Source organism: Bombyx mori, chromosome 7 (assembly GCF_030269925.1).
Source record: "Bombyx mori chromosome 7, ASM3026992v2".
Lineage (NCBI taxonomy): Eukaryota > Metazoa > Arthropoda > Insecta > Lepidoptera > Bombycidae > Bombyx > Bombyx mori.
This window is the reverse complement of record NC_085113.1, coordinates 11,662,579-11,678,671: the sequence shown is the minus strand read 5'-3', so window position 1 is coordinate 11,678,671 and position 16,093 is coordinate 11,662,579. Positions and strand designations below refer to the sequence as shown.

General features: G+C 38.1%; 1 protein-coding gene and 1 long non-coding RNA gene across 4 annotated transcripts in view; one reads left to right on the top strand and one right to left on the bottom strand.

The window, feature by feature from the left end:
* Nucleotides 1–16,093, bottom strand: part of LOC134199174 (uncharacterized) — a 30,395-nt gene that overhangs the window by 5,916 nt on the left and 8,386 nt on the right. The window contains exons 2-3 of the long non-coding RNA XR_009973545.1: nt 4,810–4,906; nt 2,034–2,136 (exon numbers count right to left, since the gene is read on the bottom strand). This is a non-coding gene — a long non-coding RNA (uncharacterized LOC134199174). The remainder of the gene's footprint in view (nt 1–2,033; nt 2,137–4,809; nt 4,907–16,093) is intronic.
* Nucleotides 8,391–16,093, top strand: part of LOC105841828 (fibroblast growth factor 16) — a 304,854-nt gene continuing 297,151 nt past the window's right edge. The window contains exons 1-2 of one of the 3 annotated variants that reach the window (XM_038011895.2): nt 8,391–8,534; nt 9,314–9,638. The gene's annotated coding sequence lies outside the window, so the exon portion shown is untranslated. Of the gene's footprint in view, nt 8,632–8,660; nt 9,639–16,093 lie in introns of those variants that run through there. The other 2 variants (XM_038011896.2, XM_038011897.2) reach the window with 2 other exon arrangements.

Here is a 16,093-nt window from a genome sequence, read left to right as displayed (position 1 = left end):
TCTAATTAATTTACTTATTGATACAATAGACAATAACAATAATAAAAATAAACACTAATACATACTATATCAGACTATATATATACACAATTACACACATAAATAACATAAACACATACATACACGTACATATATAATGAAATACATAAAATAAATACATATAAGTAATACTAAATTGATAGATGGTGCTCTTTTAATGCCTTAAACTTACCTGAGACTGCCAATAAATGTTCCAATTACATTTCAATATCGTTTTTAGAGGTTTTTTTAAATGAAGGATTACTAGTGGCCCCGAGGCCTTTCCAGTTTGCTTTCCAGGTGGGCGAACAAAGGCTCCGCCAGGAGGGATGGGATATGCTAACCGCTGTGTTTAGAGGTATGGACAAAGGGAAGATCTTTTACTGAAGTTGTTCGATATTACTATAGATAATATTGTAGAATAGGTATCGCAGCGCATAAAATAAAACTGATCCACTGTTCCAAAATCTTCAGTTATAATAATAATTAAAAATTAATGAACACTTTTATTACGCCTTGCTCATTTTTTAACCGTCCTCGCCATCTTCCTTTTTCTCTGTCATCCTGTCTGTCATTATCTTTTCCCTTTCTTTCCATTTTCTCTCATTCTGATATTGACGTTCCGTTCCACACTCTTTTCATACGTTCCGTTCTTACCAAACCTACAATATTTATCGTGAAAAATGACATTAGCGCGATTCCCGGTATCTGTCAAATATTTTCTGTTCCACAATAGCTACGCTACAGATCTATTAAGCCGCTCTCATACTACGCTAAAATATAATAGTATATATAAATATAGCTTATAGCACAACAAAATCGTACACCATACATTGTTATGGACACGTTTACATTGTACTGTACTATATATTATTAGCTTAGTATAGGCTGCTATATGGCACTATAGTATAGAGTAGTAGGAAAGCAGCTTTAGATTATGCAAAATCAGTTCCATCAAATTTGGCCGACTAATTTTGGGTGCTCCGAAAGATTCGCTGATCCGCTGTCGGTGTCCCATACCATACCATACCATACCAAATGTGTACCATATTCCGTAAACATCTTTTGGGAATATCTCCGATCAGACACATTACTATTACTGTTTTGCAGTTATCTTACAAGTTAATGATGTGTCAGCTAATTAATTAAATACAGTTATCCGCGACCATAAGAACCGTAGTGTTCAAATTGTAAATTTAACGTAAACGCGAGATTATGCTTAAATATCTTTATAATTATTGGCGGGAGCATTTAAGCGCGTCACTACCACCGTCCTATTTCTGCCGTAACAGCATGAGCTCCAGTTGAAAGGAAGGATACTTTTAGACAATACAGTTAAGACTACCGTCATATCTTAAGGTGGGTGTAACGGCCACGGTATTCAAGGGGCCACTAGCTTGACAGTAGAGCAGTATTAATAACCTAATTCTGTTTGAATCTTTACCAAACAAATTTGAATGTCGTCGCTGTCAAACCAAAATCTGCTATGCGCAAAAACTCTATTTTGAATTAACGAGTAAAATCATTTTCGTATAATTTTTATATGAAAGTGAATTTTTAAGAACTATATCAAATGAAAGCTATAGATAAATATTAAAGCTATAGACACATAACAGTTTTTTTTATACGGTAGATAGGGCTGTGAACTATACGCAAAGGTCAAAATATAAAAATCTCAAAAAGTGCACATAGCAGATTTTGGTTTGACAACGACTATGTGCAACTTTAGATTCCTGCTGCCCAGTTAAATGATGTCTTCATCAGATCGTTTCAAGATAGCAACATTAAAAAGATTTGTAAAGAAAGATATTCACGTACGAACATCTGTTAATTCCTATTGTGTTAGTCTAGACTTTACATCGCAAATTTTGGCAGCCTTGTTTGTACAAGTGCTTGATAGACTTTTTCGATACGAACAAACACTGCATGTGAATGGTCAGATTAATGAATCTGTTGATTCAATGCTGAATTTGGTTTGTCGCATTCATTATGGACTTAATAGGCCAGACGCTTACGGTTTCGCAGTCACGCGGCGAAGTCGTGGTCAGGTCCAGGCACGGCGTATTTTATTTTTGTTGCACATGGACTTTTCAATTTGAAAATCTTTTATTGCTGGCCCTAAAACATTATGACACTCATTTCTTACATTTAATTAGATAAGGCAGATCAATTTCCCTGTTATAGTGGCTTTTTACTGGTGGTAGGAGGACCTTTTGAGTCCGCACGGGTAGGCACCACCACCCCGCCTATTTCTGTCGTGAAGCAGTAATGCGTTTCGGTTTGAAGGATGGGGCAGCCGTTGTAACTATACTGAGACCTTAGAACTTATATCTCAAGGTGGGTTGCGCGTTTATGTTGTAGACGTCTATGGGCTCCAGTAACGACTTAACACCACACTAAGGAAATGTCAAGAGCCGTTTAGTTGTTCCGAAACTATGCGAAGGCACTGACAGAATTATAATCTTATATCTATAAACGAGCAATTCTTGTATATAAATATACATATATAATCTGAATCTCGAAAAGCAGAAAGAATCTGAAGCTCCAACGATTTTCATAAAATTTAGTATACAGTGGATTTCGGGGGCGATAAATCGATCTAGCTACGATTTATTTTTCGAAAATGTTGTTTTATTCGTGTAATCAACTTTAACAGTAATCAACTTTATTGATAATTTTTACTTTTTCTTTAAATAACCAGTTCATTTTTTTTTTATTCTGTCGGTAAGATCGAAAAATATTATACATATTTCATCATTTTATCAATGTGTTATTCGTATTTAAATATAATTTCTAAAAAACCCAATTTATCAACAACAAAAAAACACCAAGCAAAGCTCGGTCACTATCTAGTATTATTAATGTGTGCACGTGAGAATCTATGCCGGTCACCATCTTTGTCGATTTCATCAATTACGACGAAGAGTTCGACGAGCAAAATAACCCATAGATACAGCTCACTGAGTTTCTCGCCGGATCTTCTCAGTGGGTCGCGATACCGATCCGGCGGTAGATTCAGCAAAGCGCTACTCTTAATAGGGCTAGTGTTTTTTTTTAATTGCTTAGATGGGTGGACGAGCTCACAGCCCACCTGGTGTTAAGTTGTTATTGGAGCCCATAGACGTCTACAACGTAAACGCGCCACCCACCTTGAGATATAAGTTCTAGGGTCTCAGTATAGTTACAACGGCTGCCCCGCCCTTCAAGCCGAAACGCATTACTGCTTCACGGCAGAAATAGGCAGGGTGGTGGTACCTACCCGTGCGGACTCACAAGAGGTGCTACCACCAGTAATTACGCAAATTATAATTTTGCGGGTTTGATTTTTATTACACGATTTTATTCCTTCACCGTGGAAGTCAATCGTGAACATTTGTTAAGTACGTATTTCATTAGAAAAATTGTTAGCAAATTCTCTTAGGTTGAGTCCGTCAGCTCATCCACCCGACCGGACGTAGCTGCAATAGTCCCTAAAGCCACCAGCGAATAGGAATGGAAAAAAAAGAAGCTAATATTATTCATATATTCTAATTTTGGTCATAAACAAAACTGACACAAATACAGCTTTAAAATCTTGATACAAAATCTTTATAGTGCAGTAAACTATCGGCCAGAGCGCGCAACTTTGTCTAATGCTAAACATGTAATCTGTTTCCCATACACGCCAAAATAAGTATCACATCAACGCTTGGATATTGATTAGAACTAGAGGTCCCGCGGTAGTCGAAATTCGACTATAATTAATTGGAATTGTAAGTTTGTACATTATTATGATTGTATTTTATACTTCTATAATCACAAATTTCACCAAGACTACATTATAAAAAATATTATCAAAGACAAACAATATTTAATCTATTCTCAATTTGACAACAGACGTCAAGAACAAAAGTTTGACAATAAATAGTATGCATGCGTGTGTGCGTCAAATACATGGTATGTAGTGTGTGTAATGTTTTCTTTATTGATTTAATGTATCTTTTATGCATTATTTAAAAAAAATATTAGCATTGTGCACTTCTTCGCTATATTCTCTATAGGTGTGGAAAGTTTCATACTCCTCCGTCCGCCCAATTTTCGTAAAAAGGGATACAAAGTTTTTGCTTCACGTATTAATATATAGATTAATAGATAACCAATATTACTAAACTAGATTTGCTTAAATAATGAATACAATTTTTTTTCTTTTTTAAACTACCTTGTTTCTAGTCTTTTCAAGAGCTAATTATGCACGTGCTCAAGTGCTTTTCGAAGACCATAACCATACTTTTTTTAGCCAATCGCCGGTAGACTCAAGGGATATTCGTCGGACTCGTTGGCGAACTCAAGGGGGTCAATCTGAGAGAAATAGATAGCACTAGCTCTAGCTAGAGCAGTGATTTGCTGAATCTACCACCTGATAGAAGAAGATCACTGAGAAGATACAGCGAGAAACTCAGTGGGCTGTCTCTGGGTTAAGTTGCTTAAGATGAATCAGTGCTATGGTTACGATAGCTATGTTACCCTATCGTTTGGGTCGGGTTAGAGATGTACTTAGAAGCGACCACGATAAGAGGGTTACCGTATCGTGCGGTTTTTTCGAAGAATATACACAACAAGACGTGTTACCCCCACTATGAGACATGAGGTTGAAGTCTCAATCGTTGGGTATATCGCTGTCTCACCTTTCTAGTTAGGATGCATTAATGGTTTGCGACAGGAATGGGGATGATGTTGTCACAATGGGCTCACAATACGCTCTACCTAATTATGCAAATTATTTTTAATATATAATACGTATAATTTAATTACTTAACGGTAGGCAGCGGCTTGGCTCTGTCCCTGGCATTGCTGACTTTCATGGGTGACGGTTACTACTCATCGTCAGGCGGGCCGTATACTCGTCTGCCTAGAAGTGCAATAAAATACTTATACAAAAATTGTCTGCATTAGATTTCCACATGATACTGGTTTTGTTATTTTTGATGTTCGTGACAACGTGCCCGGTGGTGCGTATTTGCTACTAAATAATGGTTATAGAAATTGTAGCCTCAAAAAAAAAACCGTTTATCTACTAATTACATATGAAGGATTACTGGTGGCCCGGAGGCCTTTCCAGGTTCACTGGGACAGGTGGGCGAGCAAAGGCTCAGCCAGAAGGGGTGGGATTTGCTATCAGCTACCCGAGCGCCTCCGAAAGAGACCGAACAACTCAAGAGCAACTGCTTCGCTAATGAATCTACAACCGGATCGCAATCGCGACCCGCTGAGAAGATCCGGCGAGAAACTCAGCGGGGTGATGCATGGGTTAGGTTGCACGTCGAACTCTTTGACAACTTCGACGAGTACGGTTACCAGGGTCCCTACTCCTGGTTTTAGAGCTAAAGGTGTCTAACGCAAAGATTACTGGATCTGATGAATCCGTAAGGAGGTGTAATTAACGCGGCTATGTCGGTGTTCAAATTTTTAAGAAAAAAAACATTTTGGTTTCTAAGGAAATATCTGACAGGCACATAGCAAGTGTTTATTAGAACCTTCATTATAGAGACACGGTAGAGACATATTGAATCGAAATATATTAGTATTTTATTCGGTTTTCGCGAGTCGTCTAATGAAGCTATTTTTACTGTATAATATCTGTTAATAATACTAATAATAATGACAATTTAAGTAGGTTAAATTATAATTATGAATTCGATTTCATATTACGAGTATTTATTACAAAATTAGTGTATCTTTGATAGGTAGATATTGGGTTTTAAGGTTAGGGACATTCACGTTTCTATGGTTATAGGCTATGGTAACCACTTAATGTTTAAGCCTTAAGCGCTCTACTCATATAAAACATTAAAGAACTAAAAATAGTTTAAAACTTTAATTTTTATAAGCACACAGGTCAATCCATGCGGTTTTACTTGCTTTAAATTTGTAACTCAGTAAACACGTTGCATTTTCCCGTGATAAAGAGTTGCTTGTGTTGCTCTGTGGTTCGTAATCTCTAATTCGATTTTTAGACCCGTTGGTACGTAAAATGACGAATAAGCGAACAAATTCTCGTATTTATTACACCAGATACACCCGGCGTTGGTAGGGTCGTCTCATTTGCAATGATAAAAACCCAGACTATAAATTTTGTGGGAAATTTACTAAACAAATCTGATCATCCATTATCGCATGATTTAGAGCCCAGAGGATGCAGTCCCATGAGATAGTCGGACCAGATTCGATCTTGTCCGAACGTCAAGTTTCACGAAGCCCTCCACGAAGCCAAGGATCGCAGCAGATGGTGGGAAATTATACATGAAAGAATAATGGAGCGAGGGAGTCACGACCCTCAGTAATAAGGAAAGCGACGCTAGGAATGAACATCCAAACATACAGTTTTTTGCTTGACTTTTTTAGATATAAGGTTTTTGATTGTATATGTCATCATTCTTTGACAATTCATTCACCGTCCAGACGGTTCGATTGTGGAATGCTCTGCCGGATGCAGTAAGAAGTGCTCGAACTTTAAACTGTTTTAAAAGAATGGTGAAGGAACACTACTTAACTGCTTAGTGCTGTTTGTTTGCATCATTATCATTTATCATTTCCATACTATTGATTTATTATGTGTGTGTAAGTTTATTAGTATGTATTGTATGTAAGTATGTTTGGTTATATGTAAACGGTATATATTTGTTTATTGTTTGTATATATTTACTATAATAATGTATTGTCTATGGTACACCGCAACATATCTGCTATACTTTTATATTTTCCAGAATTTCTGTAAATTAAACGGTCGTCTGGAAGAGATCGCTTTTAGCGATAAGACCACCTATTGTACAAATGTATCTGCTTTTTGACTGTTTTTTTAATGTACATTGTGTTTTGGTGTGCAATAAAGTGTATTCTCTCTCTCTCTCTCTCTCTCTCTCTCTCTCTCTCTCTCTCTATGTTCAGCCACGTCCATACTAACATTTTCTTCTGTCGATACGTTCCACTGTATTTTAGTCTTTAAAAACTTAACTTTAATGTTGAATTTACATTCGAAACGACTCTATAAATTTTCATTTTCCGCTAATCAATTATTATTATCGCGGTCATCGAACCCGATTTTAGTGGAAGCAATTAATTTGTTTTATAATAGGTAACGATTTTATGTGTGTGCCATTGAAAATTTAACTTTGTATTTATGAAAATAGGTATTTTTTTTATGAAGAGTGTCATAGATACGTGATAAATGTGTTGCATAGACTATTAATTATGGGGTTCTTAAAAGAATTTTCACATTGAACTAGTCCTAGATATGGGTCTGCTACATGCGCCGTGTTCTTTTTTTATTGTTTAGATGGATGGACGAGCTCACAGCCCACCTGGTATTAAGTGGTTACTGGAGCCCATAGACATTTACAACGTAAACGCGCCACTCACCTTGACATATAAGTTCTATGGTCTCAGTATAGTTACAACGGCTGCCCCACCCTTCAAGCCGAAACGCATTGCTGCTTTACGGCAGAAATAGGCGGAGTGGTGGTGCCTACCCGTGCGGACTCACATGAGGTCCTACCACCAGTAAAAAACGGGTAGACTCTACTTACTTATACCTAATATGAAAACGGTTCGAGGCAATTGCTACAAAATAGTACGCGGAATACAGATACCCGTGAAAATTTAAAATATAAGAGTGTATCCAGATGTTGTTGTTGTCACGTCACCAGCCGCCATTACTTACGCGATGAGCTTTCCTCCACAGAGTTGTAGGTTTAACGGCGAAAGGAAAATCTTTCAGCGATCATGATATTGCTCGGTAGACCGACAGTCTAGATGTTGCTGTTCGGAACTTTTATATATGGAAGTTTATCTTGAACATGCCGTAAGCGAGATTCAGGCATCTGTCAAATATCTTGCGTTGTATGGTGGCTACCGCCACATAATTTTAAGAGCACTGTCAGATATGACATGCTATACCGCTGGAAGAGTTTTGAGATCTCTAGGGTAAATAACGACTTAGCTGTGCTCCTGTATTGGTGATATGTATGAGTGATAGCCCCTTATCATCGGTTCGACCGTAATCCAGTCTGGCGTTGAAATATTAAAAAAAAAAAAACCGCTTCGCTGTCGGTGTATTTGCAAAAAATATAAGCTAAGCACAAGTTTAAGCCGTAAAGCGTTTTAAATAATGACACAATTTTAATGTTTTATAATCGTAATTAATTAATACCAATATGAAACTGATTAGTCATTACGTGACACTTTCGAAATGAGGATTGCCTGACGAGTTATTCATGTCACACGCTTCTGGGAAGTTCGAACAGGTCCCACGTGACCGCTAAACCGCCGCTAAAACAATTGGCCGAAAATTCGGGGTCCGCATTTTCGGGAAGACGTTCGTTCCCCATTTCGGGTTCGGGCCGGGCCGCCAGCGCGGGAGCGGAGATAGCGGACGGCGCGCCTCAGTATCGCGCTAGTATCCGGCCGGGACGGTCATGTGATGTCGCGCCACGCTCCGACGCCGGAGCGACACAGAACACGCTCTCGATAAATCGCGATCGGTAATTTAAAAGCATGTGTGAACATCGAACGCGGAACGCCGTACCGTAATAACCTCAGCGCTGGATCCCGGAGCTGTTCCCGCCGTTTTGCTGTTAGGTTAGATTTTCCGGCCAACGTTTTTCCGTATTAAGTTTGCGCGTTCCCGAAACGCGCGGTTTCGCGTTTCGGCCACTCGATACGGAACGGTTTCTGCAATTGCATAACAATGCACCGAAGGCCGGGCCGCGTGGAAAAGTTGCCGCCGTCACGGTTTAGCAGTGAAAATTTTTGTTTGTTTCACGTTCGGGTCAGTCGCGTCCACGCGGGCGGCGTACGTGATCGCGGATTCGGAACGGTTTCAGTGAAACGATACGACCACTCGAACTCGCGTGTTACGAAACTTTAAGAACCGAAAAGTTGGTACGCGATCACAAAAAAAAAATTAAAAAAAAAAAAAACTTTTTTTTTTCTCGTTTTGTCAGACGACCAGCTATCTTGCTAATTGCCAGACAGAATCTGTTTTGGCACGGATACATAATGCGAGAGGGACTCGACGTTCGCTCAACGCGCCGGCCCGATTATCTGTGTAAACATTTTGCGTTCTTATGGCCATTTTATCGGTTACATTATCGATACACATTCAATTTTTATTACGAACGTAACGATTTAGATGAAGAAAAAAAAGCGCGTTGATTTTATTAAAATTACGTTATGGCGTTTCGCTGTTCGGTCACCGAGTGTTTGTTTTCTTAGTGCCTCGCTCTGTATGTGTCATTTAATAACGTGCGTGAATTTTCAGTTCACCGGAACTCGACGAATGGAAATGCCACTAGTATCAATTACTTCCTTGTGCGAGATGCCGTTTTAAAACCAACGCCCCAGTGCTCGGTTAACAAGAGTTTGAATTACAATAACCACAACACAATTGGAAAACAGTAGGAAAGTGAGACGACGTTGTGAAATAATAGTGGGAGGGGGTTTCTGAAAAACTTGAAAATATATGTGTTAGTTACTTTTTTTTTTGGTTATACTGTGGAAAGTTTTTATTAATTGAAAAAAAAAAGTGAATTTCTACTAAATTCGACATATTTCATCGTCGTGACCACACACTCGTGTTTGTTCAGGTGAGTTGGTGTAATGTATTTTAGAGTTTAATAGAATGGCGCGAAGTTTGAAAAATTCAAGATGGTTCTCATAAAAATTACAAGTCGAGTTAACGAGTTAACGAATTAAGGAGCCGAATTGTCTTTAATTAGTTCCACGATGGAACTAGCTCGTAAAGTCATTAATGTTATTTTCAATGAAGTGCAATTTAAAATTCCTTCTAATCACGTACATCCATTGGTAGTAAAAGTATTACTCTAGTAGGCAGCGACTTGCTTATTTCCTTGGCATTGCTGCTGACGTCAGCTACGGTAACCGCTCACCATCAGATGGCCCGTATGTTGTCTGTCTTAAAAAGGAAAACAAAAACTTGACTTTGATTTTGCAAACGAAAGAAAAAATTTAAACAAACATAATATAAATAAATATAAATATTTACTAACAATCACGCCACGTTAACTGGTCCCGTGCTAAGTTCGTAAAGAAATTGTGTTACAGAGATAAATGTAAGATTTTTATTATACACATACATATATTTGATATACATCCATAACTCTGGAAAAAAATATTTTTATATTTATCATACAAATATCTTCCCTTGGCGGGATTCGAACCCGCGACCCCCTTGTGTAGTGACCATGTCACTTACCACTACACCAGACGGTCGTTAGATATGATTAGATCAGATCGAATTATAATACTATTTTGTTTTCTTGATACGAAAAAAATAAATTAAAAAAAACCTTGATAAAGTTTTTAATCACAAATATTCGGTATTTTTGGTAGGGACGTGGCCTATACTTGAGACCTCAGAACTTATATCTCAAGTTTGGTGGCGCATTTACATTGTAGAGGTCTATGGGCTCCTCTACAAATAACAATGTTAACTCTACCACCGGTTCCAAAAAAAGCCACAGTCCTGAGAAGAACCGGCGAAACAAACTCAGCGGGCTTTTTTTTTTGTTTTTTCTCAAATATTTTCTTTTTTTTAAATAAATAAAAATATTTACAATAAATGAAAAATAAAGTCAAAAACTACAACTAAAAAAAATAATGAAAAATGAAAAGGCCAGGAGCGAGCGCCTCATTCCCACGTAGTGCCATCTAGTAAATAATCCTTAACTTTATAATATGCCTTGTTGCAAAAACGTTCCTTAACAGTTTTCTTAAATCTATGAACAGGTAGTAATTGAACGTTATTACACAGTTACACGAATTACACAGTTAATTGTTCCAATATAGAAGGTTCTAGAATGTGATTTCTAGATGATTACGATTATTTTTCTTTTCATCACATGAACTTAAACTTTTAATAGTTTACAGTTTTTGTGGTCACAGTGGACTGATCGTCGGGTATTATAGAAAGATAATAAACAATAAACGTGTGATTTTACGGTGAAAGTTTAATCATTACTACGACCTAAAGAATCGTAAGAAGATATATTGAACCGTAATATGGTAATAGAAAAAAAATATATTCACGACCAAAGCGAGTAGTGCGTAATTAATGAGCTCACGGCCCACCTGGTTTTAAGTGGTGACCGAAAACCATAGAAATCGCAACGTGAATTTCGCCATTCGCCTGACACTTAAGGTTATGTTTTATTGTATTTAATATTCTATCAAACGAGGCTTGCGGAGAGTACTTAATGGTAGGCAGCGGCTTGGCTCTGCCCCTGGGATTGCTGACGTCCATGAGTGACGCTGACCACTTACCATCAGGTGGGCCGTATGCTCGTCTGTCTACAAAGGCAATAAAAAAAAAGCAAATTTAAAGAATGCGTGTTTGGTTCCATACGTAGATAAGTACGTATTTGATTTAGAAGTGATTCGTGAACTATACTGAGACCTGAGAACTCATATCTCAAGGTGGGTGGCGGCATTTACGTTGTAGATGTCTATGGGCTCCAGTAGCCATTTAATACCAGGTGGGCTGTGAGCCCGTCCACTCATATAAGAAATAAATTAAAAAAAAACTTACTTCTCTCTTCGGTAACTCATACGAACCAGTTACATTTCGTATCTCTATGTTGACTGCATTCAAAAGACCAATCCGTATTTTTAAGTTTTTAACTGCAACTCTCAATCTTGTTTTGACATCATTAAAACAACTTTTACTGTTTAATCTAGCGTTGTTTATTATCTTTATATTCTCAACGGCCTTTCGAATACTCTACAATTGCCGTGGTCGCGTATAATTTTTTGTTTTTATTTTCTACTAGCTGACCCGGCAGACTTCGTAGTGCCTCAATCGATAAATGAGTCGTCTATTATCAAAGGTGGCAATCTGTGCATTTGGACAAAAAAATGTTATTGATATGTCAATACATATTGATTTGAATATAATCGTCTCCTTCAAAGAATACGGTTCAAAACCTGCATTAAATAAAGGTTAATAGTTAACCTGTTATTTATCTAAGATGTCGTTCCGAAGAGTTTTGTGACTGCCAATGGAATACAAAGTCAATAATTCGTTTTTCTGATTTACCAATCATTGTCCAAAAGTCACATTGCCGGCTTTGATAATAGTCGACTCAAATAAAAGACACATCAAGGGAACACATCAAAGGAAAAACAAAATTGTTTGTTTTTATATAATTTCGAGCTTTTTTTTATATTTTTTCACCTTTTACACCTTCCCTACTTCACTTCCACGAATAATTCAAGACCAAAATTAGCCAAATCGGTCCAGCCGTTCTCGAGTTTTAGCGAGACTAGCGAAGAGCAATTCATTTTTATACCTATATATAGAGATAACGGTTATATAATAGCTTCAGAATAGAAATAGGCAGGTCGCGTTGACACATTTCGATTCGCGTTTACGACCCGAAATGATATTAAGTACGCGTTTTTACGATTAACAAGATTATCGGATTTACAGAATCGAAGTACAGATTTGAATAAAAATTTCGATGGATCCCAGAACAAAACCGTTATGTGTGATTTGAAAATGAAAGTTGTTTTAACGGATCGTCAGCTGTCTTCGTTTAAGCCTTGTTCGGACTAGGCGAGTATTTTAGTCGAGTACCGAGTAATTTAGTGGCTAAACTACTCGCCACTCGCCCGAAAAAAATAGAACAAAATGGATTGACTTGACTAAATTATTTACTAACCTACTCGACTAAATTTTTGGTGTTCAGACACATTTAGCTACTAAATTACTCGGTTACTCGACTAAAATACTCGCCTAGTCCGAACAAGGCTTTAGAGACGGATCCAAGTGTTCAGTTTATTTGTTTTGACTTTTGAACTTGTCGGTCGTGAGCCGGCCACCGGTGTGCCGACAGTATCGTCGTGTATTCGCCGTAGTATCTAGTAATATAGTGGTATATTCCCAGTGTTACGATTATAATCATTACCCGAGTCAATATCACAATCAGCACATTTTTCTGAATCAAAAACTGAGTCTACATTCGCCGGTAGCAGCTTTTTTTATTTATTGCTTAGAGGGGTAGACGAGCTCACAGCCCACCTGGTGTTAAGTGGTTACCGGAGCCCAAATACATCTACAACGTAAATGCCGCCACCCACCTTGAGATATGAGTTCTAAGGTCTCACTTTTAACAGTGCAACGGCTGCCCTGCCCTTCAAACCGAAACGCATTACTGCTTCACGGCAGAAATAGGCAGGGTGGTGGTACCTACCCGTGTAGACTCACAAGAGGTCCTACGACCAGTAAAACGTGTCGTGAAACTGGTAAGGTCGCCGGGCAACCGTCATACACAAAAAAAAACCAACATTTTGTCACAGCAGAGTGTGATATTACTAGTCTTCTAGAAAGGTGAATTTGTGTACAAACTTGTTTTATTTATTTGTGTGATTAATTTGAAACTCCGAAGCATTCGCGTGAAAGCAATCGATGGACCGACATAACATAGTTTGGCGAAAGCCCCTCCTATATAAGACGCAATGGAATCTATTTAATTACAATAATACATGACTTTACTGGTGGTAGGACCTGTTGTGAGTCCGCGCGGGTAGGTACCACCACCCTGCCTATTTCTGCCGTGAAGCAGTAATGCGTTTCGGTTTGAAGGGTGGGGCAGCCGTTGTAACTATACTTGAGACCTTAGAACTTATATCTCAACGTGGGTGGCGCATTTACTTCGTAGATGTCTATGGGCTCGAGTAACCACTTAACACCAGCTGGGCTGTGAGCTCGTCCACCCATCTAAGCAATTAAAAAAAAACTTAAACCACGTGGTCGATCGAATAAAATTACGTCTTCGAGAATGTGCAAAAACGTTATTTTTTTTTTACGGAACAGCGAAGGGGAATTTCAATGGGTCATTAGTGACTGGCTAATGACCGACTTGTAAGTGCGCGGTCAAGTCAAATGCGCCTTTATAGTTTCTTTGCTGAATCAGACGTGCCCACTTGCTAATAAGTCTCGCCGAACTGAGTTTTTCGCCGGATCTTCTCAGTGGGTCGCGTTTCCGATCCGGTGGTAGATCCTGCGAAGCACTGCTACTGCTAGGGTCAGTGTTAGCAACACTCCCGGTTTGAGCCCCGCGAGCTCACCTACACGTCAAGAAGCTGAAATAGCCTCTCAACGTTATGAGCAAAGGTAAAAAAAAAAAAAACATTAAGTGGTTAAATAATAATATCTTATTGACAAATATATTTATTTTTTGGATGGGTGAGTGATGTCACGTCCCAGCCCATATACATGTACAACGTAAATGCCGCCACCCAAGTTCAGACATAAGTTAAGGTCTAAGGTATCCGTTTTTACAGTACAACAGCTGCTTCACCTTTCGAACCGAAACGCATTACTGCTTCAGGGCAGAAACGGGCTGGGTGGTGGAACCTGCCCGTGCCGGTTACCACTCGCCCTACCACCAGTAAAAGAGAGAGAAATCATTGTTAGCACGACTAACGATCAATTGTGACGAACGGTAACTGTCACGCGACCAATAGGAGGAGTACGAAGCCTTATCAGTAATTGCAATATCTGGATCGTTCTCGAATGTTCGCCTCTCACCGTTACGAATGAAGGCCGGTTTATGACGAATGAAAAAAGCTCCGCACAATATTAAGAATCTAATTGTAAAACAGTAGACAAGCGCTAGATAATTTATCTGCGGTTTGCTCGTGTGAAGAGGAAATATCGAACGACTTTTATAATATGAGCATAATATCTTGTTATTTTTAATTTTACGTACAGTCACCTCCAGAATCGTATGGATACATACGATTCTCTCTACTTTGCTAAGAATAATTCAATCAGAGTCAATCCTTTTACTGCTGAGCTTATTTTTACATATTTTGCAGAAATTGTTAAAGGGTTTTTGAAGAAAAGTACCTTAAAAAAACTTAACTTAAAAAAAGACACAAAAATCAATAGTCGGTATTTCGACGCTCCGCATTTTATACGTATTCACAGAGTCGATCTATCGACGGTGCGTGCTCAAAGGGTTAAAGATAATAAACTAGATGGCGTTGGTAACTGTATTCTATAGCTATATCTAGCTGGGTTTTGTACTCAACTACTGTTTCATTAAAACAGTGACATTAATATTACACTCTACAATGTAGAGTCTACGTAACAGATTTCTAATCTAAATCATATTATTATCTATATATTAATACGTGAAGCAAAAACTTTGTATCCCTTTTTATGAAAATTGCGCGAACGGAGGATTATGATATTTTCCATACTTATAGAGAATATAGAGAAGAAGTGCACAATGCTAATATTTTTTTAAAATAATGCATAAAAGATACATTAAATCAATAAAGAAAACATTACACACACTACATACCATGTATTTGACGCACACGCGCATGCATACTATTTATTGTCAAACTTTTATTCTTGACGTCTGTTGTCAAATTGAGATTAAATATTGTATGTCTTTGTTAATATTTTTTATAGTGTAGTTTTGGCGAAATTTGTGATTATAGAAGTGTAAAATACAATCATAATAGTGTACAAACTTACTATTCCAATTAATTATAGTCGAATTTCGACTACTGCGGGACCTCTAGTAGTATCTTAATTGAACTGCTTTGAAGGTTTAGTATCGAGTTTTTTATTGTCATATTTTTTTAGGTGTCATAGTTCTGCGATTAGCAAGATTACCATGAAATATCAGATGAATGCTATTACATGTCTTCTTCTTCTTAGTCGCTTGGACTCTTCGCAAAGTAGAGAAGAGTCAGATTGTCAAACTTGGTGTTTGTTATTCTACATATAAAAATAGGCAAAGAGAATAAAAGTTGAATCACTGATGGTAGGACCTCTTGGGAGTCCGCACAGGTAGGCACCACCACCCCGCCTATTTCCGCCGTGAAGCAGTAATGCGTTTCGGTTCGAAGGGTGGGGCAGCCGTTTTAACTATACTGAGATCTTAGAACTTATATCTCGAGATGGGTGGCGCACTTACGTTGTAGATGTCTATGGGCTCCAGTAACCACTTAACACCAGGAGGGCTGTGAGCTCGTCCATCCATCTAAGCTATAAAAAAAAAAA